Here is a 9,865-nt window from a genome sequence, read left to right on the forward strand (position 1 = left end):
ATTTAGCTGTTGCGGCCCTAGTTAGAAACTCTTTAGTAATTTCTTACCATCTAAATCTAGGTTATAGATTTATATAGCTTCTAGCCTGTGATATTAGAAATTACTCACTATAGATAGTTAAGACAGAGCTAGTAAGAGATAGCTAAACTAGCTAAACTACTTAGATAAATAGATGAACCAGCAAGACAGCTAGATAGAACTAGTAAGAGATAGCTAAACCAGCTAAAATAGCTAGAATGGCTGAGATAGATAATATAGACAGTATAGATAGTATGAGTTATAATAACATGTTATTATAGATGTTGATATCTCTAGAGGGACCTAATAAGGAATGCCTATAGTAATAGAATACTATATAAGAAGACCCCATAGCCTAGATGGCCTAGCAGTTATAGGAGATCATGGACTAAATAACTTAAATTAAGATATAATAAGCTACTACTGCCCCCTAGATAGATACTAGTAATGGTGTCGTGCGCGGAGTCCACAGTTACTGTAAAGGCTTGGCTACAGCCCAGCTACTTAATTATGCAGCCACCCCTTGCATCCTAATTATTTTTAACCTCCTGTTTTCATACCTTAAGCTGCTTTTAAATCATTACTGAATATATCTAGGATAGATAGTGAAGATAAATAGTATTCTCCTTATCTAATATTTAAGAAGATAAGGATTAGTTTTATTATAAAATAATCTACTACTCTCTATCATTCTTTTCTATTAATTATCATTACTAATTCTTACCTAGTTAATAGGCTATCTACCCTATAATATAGATCCTTATAATTTCTAATCCTTTCTTCTTTAACTACCTAAGTATTAATTATAATACCTACTAAATTTTATTATAAAGCTATTACTTCTACCCCTTTACTAATAGAATAATATAATCCTATTAAAGAAATATCTTCTAATCTAAGTAACTCCTCTACTCCTACTAATTAATCTTAAGAGTTAAAGGAGGCTAAATTATAATATATTCTATAATAAATTACTAAACTTAAATATCTTTAATAGATTTAAAGAGTTAATAAGTTTAAATAACTCTTCTACTAAAATAACATCTTCTCTTTAACAGAAGATAAGTAGGAAATTAAATTTAAGAATCTTTCTATCTTTACTATTAAATATTTACTCTAGAAAAGAGAAGAATAGCTCTAAGATATAGAATATATATTCTAAGAAGCCCTGAAGAAATATAGCCCTAATAAATTTAAAATTATTATTATTATTATATAAATAGATTCCACCTGCAGGTAGTAATGGTATATTAAAATCTATAAAATATTAATAGAGAGATAATAAAATACTAAAAACTTATAGTAGTTCTTTAAGGACTAGACCTTAAGTCTAATCTAAGATACTAAAACTATTAAGGCTAATATTATTATTAAATTATATTAGGCTTATTAATACCTAGATAAGGATCCTAGAGAATTTTATTATTATCTAGATTCCCTAGAATAATATTTTCCTTAATAAAATAAGAAGTAATAAGCTCTAGCCTTCTTTAGTAGCCTTATACTAGAGTTATATACTTATATTTAAGAATACCTAGAGAAGCTACTAAATACTTAAGATAAAATAATATCTATAGCTTTAAAATATTATATCTTTCTATAGAAATAATAAAAATAGAAGAGGAAGGATATTATAAAACCTTAAGAAGGAAAATCTTAAGATAGTAATCTATTAAAATACTTTTAAAGTAATTTTAAAAGGTTTAAAAAATCTAAATAAAACTAACTTAATAAGGATGGGAACCCCTTAAAATATTATAAATATAGTAGTAAAGAATATCTTACTAACTAATATATTATAAGGGATGCTAAAGTCTAATTAATTATAGAAAATAATAAAAGATTAGAGTAAAACCTATGCCTCTAACCTCCTACCTAGAAGTAGAGACTACTAGTTATTTTTATATTCTAATATAGCTACTTAATAGCCTTAAAATATATACTAATCTTAATAGCTATACTAAGGTTAATATTATTAGTATTACTTTTATAAAATTATAAAAGCTATAATAAGCTAAACTTACTACCCTTATTATTAAGATAGTTAATAACTTTATTACTCTTACTTATAGGGTTTAGAAGATTCCTATTATTACCTATAATTCTAGGGGCATTAGGCAAAGCTTTAAATAAGCTTATATAGCTATTAATTAGGATTTATAACCTAAAGGAAGTCCTATCCTTCTTTTAATAACTATATTATAAGACCTTTATAATTATCTATTACTATAGAATTACTAATAGTAGTTTAAGACACTAACCTTTTCCCTAATAACCCTATAGAAGTTTAGAAAACTATATTATAACTATATAACTATATTTATATTAGTTAAATTACCTAAGGAGGTATAGCTCTTAGAAGAAGAGAAAAATAGGAAATATTACTCTCTTAAAAATATACCTCTAGAATTAGTTAGTTTCTATAATATATTCTTAGTAGAGAAATTAAAGATTATACCCTCTTATTCCTCTTAGGATTATACTATTAAAATAAAATCTAATAAATTACCACTATTTAGCTTACTATATCCCTTATCTTAAGCAGAACTTCATAAATTAAAGGAGTATCTAGATAAGAATATTATATATAGAAGAATTTAACCTTCTAAAAGCCCTACTAGAGCCCCTATTCTCTTTATCCTAAAAAAGGATAGGGGGTTAAGGCTATATATAGATTACTAGGGACTTAATAAAATAATAGTAATTACTCCTTATATTAGAGATTCTTAACTAAATCTTAGAGGTAAAATACTTTAGTAAGATAGATATTTAAGATATATATTATTAAATCTATATTAAGGAAGGAGATAAATAGAAAATAGCCTTTTATATCTAATATAGCTACTATAAGTATATAGTTATGCCTTTTAGCCTTATAAATATACTAGCTACCTTCTAGAATTATATTAATACTACCTTATATAATATTCTTAATATCTTCTATATAGCCTATCTTAATAATATCCTAATCTTCTCCTAAATAAGAGAGGAATATACTAAATATATCTCTTAAGTCTTAGAAAGACTATAGAAGGTAAAGCTTTATACTAAACCCTCTAAATATACCTTTTACTAAAATTATATTAAATTCCTAGGATATATTATTTTAGCTAATAGTGTATCTATGGATATAAGCTAGGTAGAAACTATTATTATATAGAAGGAATCCTATAATTATTATAATATTTAAGTCTTCTTAGGCTTCTATAACTTCTATTAATAATTTATTAAGAACTATTCCTTAATTACTTTATCTTTAACTAATCTCCTAAGAGGAATAAAAGAAGGAAAGAAACTAGGATTAGTAAAGTTTAGTCTTATTAAAAAGCTTATATTTTAAAGACTTATTATAGTCTTTTAGATAGTACTACTTTTATATTACTTTAATCTAGCTCTACTAATTTAAATAGAGATAGATATCTTAAAGAATAATATAGCTAGTATCCTCTCCTAATTAGATAAATAAGAGAGATAGCATCTAGTTACCTTCTAGTTAAGAAAGTTTATAGAAGCTAAACTAAATTAGGTAATACTAGATAAGAAATTATTTATTATTATTTATTCCTTTAAATATTAGTATTAATATACTAAAGGAGCTATATATTAGATTAAGGTCCTTTCTAATTATACTAATCTATAAGGTTTTATAAAATAACTAAAGTTAAATAGTAGACAGGCCTATTAGTTAATTTTATTAATACTATTTAATTTTATTATTAAATATTAAAAGAGAAAGGCTAACCCTACTAATATACCTATAAGATAGTATAGTAATTAGACTATATTATAGTCTAATAATAATAATATTATTATACTAATTTATTAGTAAATGGTTACTATATAGTTACTAAGGACTAAGAGTTAAGATAATTATAAACTAAAGCTAGGTAATATACTATTAGAGCTCTATAATTATAAAGACTACCTATAGTAAGAGGTGATTTACTAAGATAATCTATAGTAGTTAATAAATAACTATTTAATACTATAAGCCTTAGTTAAGTGTACTACTCAAGAGGAAAATATTTATAAATATAAAACTACTAAAGATCTAAAGGGTTTAATAAAATAATTATAAACTAAAGAAATTAAGGCTTAATACTAAATTACTATTATTAGGTAGGATGCTATAGGGTAAAAATATTAGAATATTAATTCTAAAGACCTCTTATAATTTAAAGATAAGTTATTTATATCTAATACTAAATAATTAAGAAACTAATTAATTAGTATCTATTATAATAAATTACTAGCTAGTTATTTTAGTAGAAACCATATAGAGGCTTTACTAAAGTAAAAATTCTATTAGATAAATATATAAAATAATATTAAAGTATATATTAAAGAATATTTAATATACTAAGATACTATAGCACTAAGATATAGACCTTATAGTAAACTTAATTTATTATTATAACTATCCTATCTATTTAGTAAACTTTTAATAGACTTTATAACTAGACTTCTAATAGTACTATATAGAATTAATCTAATTAATAGTATTTTAGTTATAGTTAATAGGTTCTCTAAATAGTTACTCCTCTTCCCTATCTTAATAATAATAACCATAGTAGAACTAGTAGAACTATTTTATTAAGAAGTTAAATTAAAATTTAGACTACCTAATAGTATTATTTCAGACTAAGGACTAATCTTTACTAGTAAATTCTAGGTAAAATTATACTATATTATAAAGATTAAATAAAGATTATTAACTATATTTTATATCTAAATTAATAGCTAAATAGAATGGATAAACTAAGTCCTTAAAAGATATCTCTATTATTTTATTAATAAAGAATAAAATAACTAGGTAACTCTACTAAGAGAAGCTAAGTTTACTATAAATAGAGTAATTAATATATTACTAAGTAAATCCCTATTTAAAATCTTACTAGGTTATAATCTAAACTTTTATATATATACTAAGGATAGCACTATAGGGGGAGAGATCCTAGCTATAATAATATAAGTATAAAAACTTTTAGATCTTTAAGAAAGACTAAAGGAATAATAGTATAAAGCTAATAAAGTATAAGTAAAATACTATAATAAATATTATAAGGAGTTAATATTAGAAAAAGAATAACTAATAGAGCTATTAATAAAGAATCTTAAGTTAAAGATTCTAAGTAAGAAGCTAGCTCCTACTTTTATTAGATCTTTTTAGGTACTAGGTACTATTAGTTTATAAATATATTATCTTACTTTACCTATAAAGTATAATTAAATTTATAATATCTTTTATATATTGGGATATTCATTGTTATTAAGGACGTGGAGTCTTTAAAGAGTGCAAGGGTAGGGGGTAGGCCAGCAGCCACCCTATACATGCCTTATTAACTTTAAGGGATTCCAGTCTTCTTTTATATTTCAACCTAAGCTAAGAATGAATGTAAGGTCTAACTAACTATATAAATAGTAATAGTAATTACTAGATATTATTATATATCTAATAGACTTTCCTAAAGTTATATATATACAGGTTAATATCACATCCTCCCCTACTTAGATTAAACTTTATCTACAGAGTTCTTAGTTAGCTATTATTATAGGAAATTTGTTAGCACCTAGCAAACCAACTATATAGATATAACTATTACTAAGAGATATTAATTTCCAGATCTAGCATTGGATATCATTATTTCTTTATTAATAATCTATAGAATTAACTAAATCATTCTTTATACTATTATTCTAGAATTATTATGGTGGTGGCTAAGCATGTCCTTTATTTAATATATAAGAGGTATAATTAGATTATCTTACTTAGTAATATTAATAAGTAAGTTACCTAAGTAATTAGTAATTTTTAAGTAGTATATAAAGAATTATAGTAAATATCACTATTTATATATATATGTAAATAATTAAATTAATAAAGATAGAATTAACTAATAAATATAGATAAATAAATAAGTATTTACTACTAGTATATATAGCTTAGGTATAAATACTTCTAAATTTTTATACTTTACTATATATAACTTTCTATAGTAAGCCTTAATAATTTATCCCTTAGCTAAACTCCTTATACTATAAATTTTAGAGTAGTTATAATCCCTTTCTCTTAAATATTATATTACTCTACTATATACCCTTCTTATTAATACTATCTTATTTTATTTAGATACTATATCTATTTATATTCCTAACTATCACAGAGCTATCTAGTCTATAGAGTAAGAACTTAGCTAATCCTTAAGTAAGGTTTAGTATTCTTATATTATTCTCCTTAATTCTATTTATAAAGAACTTAACTAAATAGTCTAAAATAGTAAAGAGATTTATAAGATAATTAAGTCCCCCTATTATCATGATGCTATTTTACTTTAGTAATATAGTATTAAATAGAGTAAACCTTATACTTAATATATAAAGAACTCTAGTATCTTTTAGAAATATATTACTTCTTCTAATTTTATCCTAGATAGTGGAAAGCATCAGGCTCTGTTTTCTAGTATATATACTAACTATATATAGAATAACTATAGGGTATAGTGTGAATATTATCTTAGAAGAAATTTAAATTAGGATTTAGAGTTTAATATATAAGTATCTTAGTTATATATCTCCTTTTATTTTTCATTCTTTCTTTACTAATTACTATAGTATAGTATTACAGGCTGGCAGTCTTAATACCCTTAATAGTAGAGATCCTATTTCTAAGTAGCTAGTTAAGGTTATTAATTTATCTAAAGTAGCCTTATATATAAAGATCCCTAATAATACTATTAAGTCCTTCTTAAAGACTACTCTAGAGGTTACTATTTCATCTCCTACTAGTAATATATATTTAAGTATAAAGTAATCTTACTTTAAGCCTATAATTATAAATACTTCTAGTATTTCCTTAAAGGAGACTATACCTACTTCTAAGAAGAAGGAAGAGAGTAAGGCACTCTATCTTTATTAAGATAGGTTTTTTTAGGCTAATAAGTTTAGTATAGTCTTATTCTTATACTATTCTTCTATTCTCTTATTTAGATCTTATTATTCTTATTCCCCTTCTAAAACTTTCTTTATTAGTTCTTTAATTACTAAAGGTAAGTATTATCTTAATTAAATTAGTATTTTTCTAAGTCCCTCTACTAAGAAGAGAAAGAAGCATCCTCTTAATAATACTATTCTCTCTTAGCCTCTATTAATATCTGATTTTAAAGATCTTAATTAGCTTTAAATAATTTAGGAAGATCTTACTTATTTCTCTAAGGTTATTAATAGGAAAATTTTAAAACTTAAGGAAGCTCTGCGCCCTATTAAAGTAGATAATAATAATAAAGAACTTAACCTAAAGGATAAGGTATATTAGAATAAGTAACTTATTAATCTTACTAGCCTTTAAGATAGAGGTAGAGGCTAAGATAGTTAAGCCTAGCTTCTATTAATAAAGCTAATAAAGTTAAGGAAGCCTAGAAGGTCCTTTTAGTATTCTCTTAAGATTATCTATAGTATTTCTCTTAGCTATTTCTTTTATATTTAGTTATTTTTAAGTAGTTTTAGCTCTAATTAAATAGGTCTTTTCTCCCCTATCTAAATATTCTTATAATACTAGATAACTTATCCTTCTCTAATTACTCCTGATAAGTTAGAACCACTATTATAAATAGTCTATTAAAGTCTATATCTCTTCTATTAGCATCCTATTAAATTTAATTATTCTTTAATAAATTATATAGTATTCCCCTATTTAATTTATTATCTAAAGAAGTTAAGTTAATTTTACTCTAGTTACTTCCTAGAGTTAACTCCTTTAAATAGTATATAGGGTGGCTAGTTCCTATTAGTATATTATTAATATATTCTTAAATCTTTATTTATTAAGTATATTACTTTATTAAGATACCCTCCCTTACCTACTTTAAATATACTTCTAAATATTTGGTGGATTCCTAATCCTTTTAAGTTATTTTTAAAAGTTTATTATATAAGAATAAGGGTTCTTTAACCTCTTTAAGCATCTTATATACTTTAATTAGTATATAAAGTAATAATCCTAYCTTCTATAATTATTATATTAGTATAGCTAATATCTATAGTTTCTCTAGCTTACTATTAAAATTAGCTTCTACTAATTATTAGCTATTAATTARGTTCTCTACTATATATCTATTAGGTTCTGAAATAGYATATATACTAAGTAGGTATRATTATTTAATCTTATATAGACTAAAYTATTTATATTAGAACTTCTRAGRGGAYTTATTCTRAATAAGRAYCTATTAATCTTTTATAAGATAAGATTCCTTTATATTACTATCTTAAATTAAGTTCTATTTAATTATATATACTAATAGCTTCTTATTAGCTAGGGATTATGCATGGTTAATATATTATAATTAAGTTTTAATATCTTAGGCAGCTAGTTAATTAGTTTATAGATAACTAGATAGTAATAGATATACATCATAAAGAAGGTAGAATAGTGATAACTTTATCTAGGTATAGATATATACTTAAGTAGTAAAGATAGCTAGAGGTAGGTATTTATCTTATAGATATATTAGTTTACCTATAAGATACTTTATTAATATCTTGCCTAGCAAGCTATTTATATTTTTATTTTTGCTATTAGTTCTAGGATGGTTTAGAGTTATTATAAGATATTTTATCTTAAGAATCTTAAGATAAGCTGCTATAACTTAGGATAGAAGGTTAGAATTATTATCTAAGAGTAGTTCCTTAAATACTCTATAATTAATAAAGATATCTTTATAGAGAAAACAGGCTAATATATCCTCTTTTATATTAGGTATAGCTTTTGCTATAACCTAACTAGTTATATAATTAATAGCTATAATAATCTATTAATTACTATTTAGTATTATAGGTAGATACCTAATAAGATTAATTTCCTAATATTTAAATAGATAAATACCCTTCTTTACTAAGTACTATGTAGCTTTATATTTAAGATTTAGTCTTAAAGGCTTTACTATTTAATAATTTAGATAGCTCTTAGTAATATCTTAGATATCTTTTTATATCATGGGCCACTAGGCATGGGTATAAATTACTCTAAGTAAGGCTAGATAAGCTAGATAGCTAAACTAGTTATAAAGCTATAATATAAAGTCCTTTTAAAAGAGAATTTTAAGATACAGTATTTTAATACCTTTATTAATATAATATAGTTAATTAGTAGGTTATTAGTTAATAAATTCTACTTTAAGTTAAAAGTTTAGTACTAATATCTTAATTTTTATTTTTATATTATTAGATATATCTAGGTTATTACCTTTTAAGAATAAGACCATTAATGAATACTATTCTAATTTATAAAGATATAATAGTATATAAAGGTGTTCTTCACTAGTCATCTACTATAACTATATTATAGATAGACTAAAAGTAGRTATTTATACTTAATTTACTAGACCTTCTTTAATAAAGTCTAGTTAATAACTTATTATATTAGAGATAACTGCCTTAGTTCCCTTATAATATTTAATAACTAGATTATATATTTAAAACTCTTTAATCTAATATATAAGACATTTCAAATACATCTTTATATAGGTGAGATATTGAAGGCTTTTATAATCTATTATAATTATAATAGGCTAACTATTATTAATATAGTAGTCTTATTACTAGAGTACTTCCTTAATTATAAGAAGTTCCTTCTTATATATAGGATAGTTTCTTTTAGTATTATTAAGCTTTTACCTATTAAATACTATAGGRTGCTACTATCCCYTYTTATCTTATTATAATAGTACTATAYTAAGAGCCTATTYAGATGYATTAGTCTTAATTTAATATAGTAGGGAGGGATTAGTAATCTTAAGAATAGATATATAAATTATTATATTCTTTAGTATTATAAATACTTACTAATATTAAG

The sequence above is a fragment of the Aspergillus viridinutans genome (genome assembly GCF_018404265.1).
Source record: "Aspergillus viridinutans IFM 47045 DNA, scaffold_6, whole genome shotgun sequence".
NCBI lineage: Eukaryota > Fungi > Ascomycota > Eurotiomycetes > Eurotiales > Aspergillaceae > Aspergillus > Aspergillus viridinutans.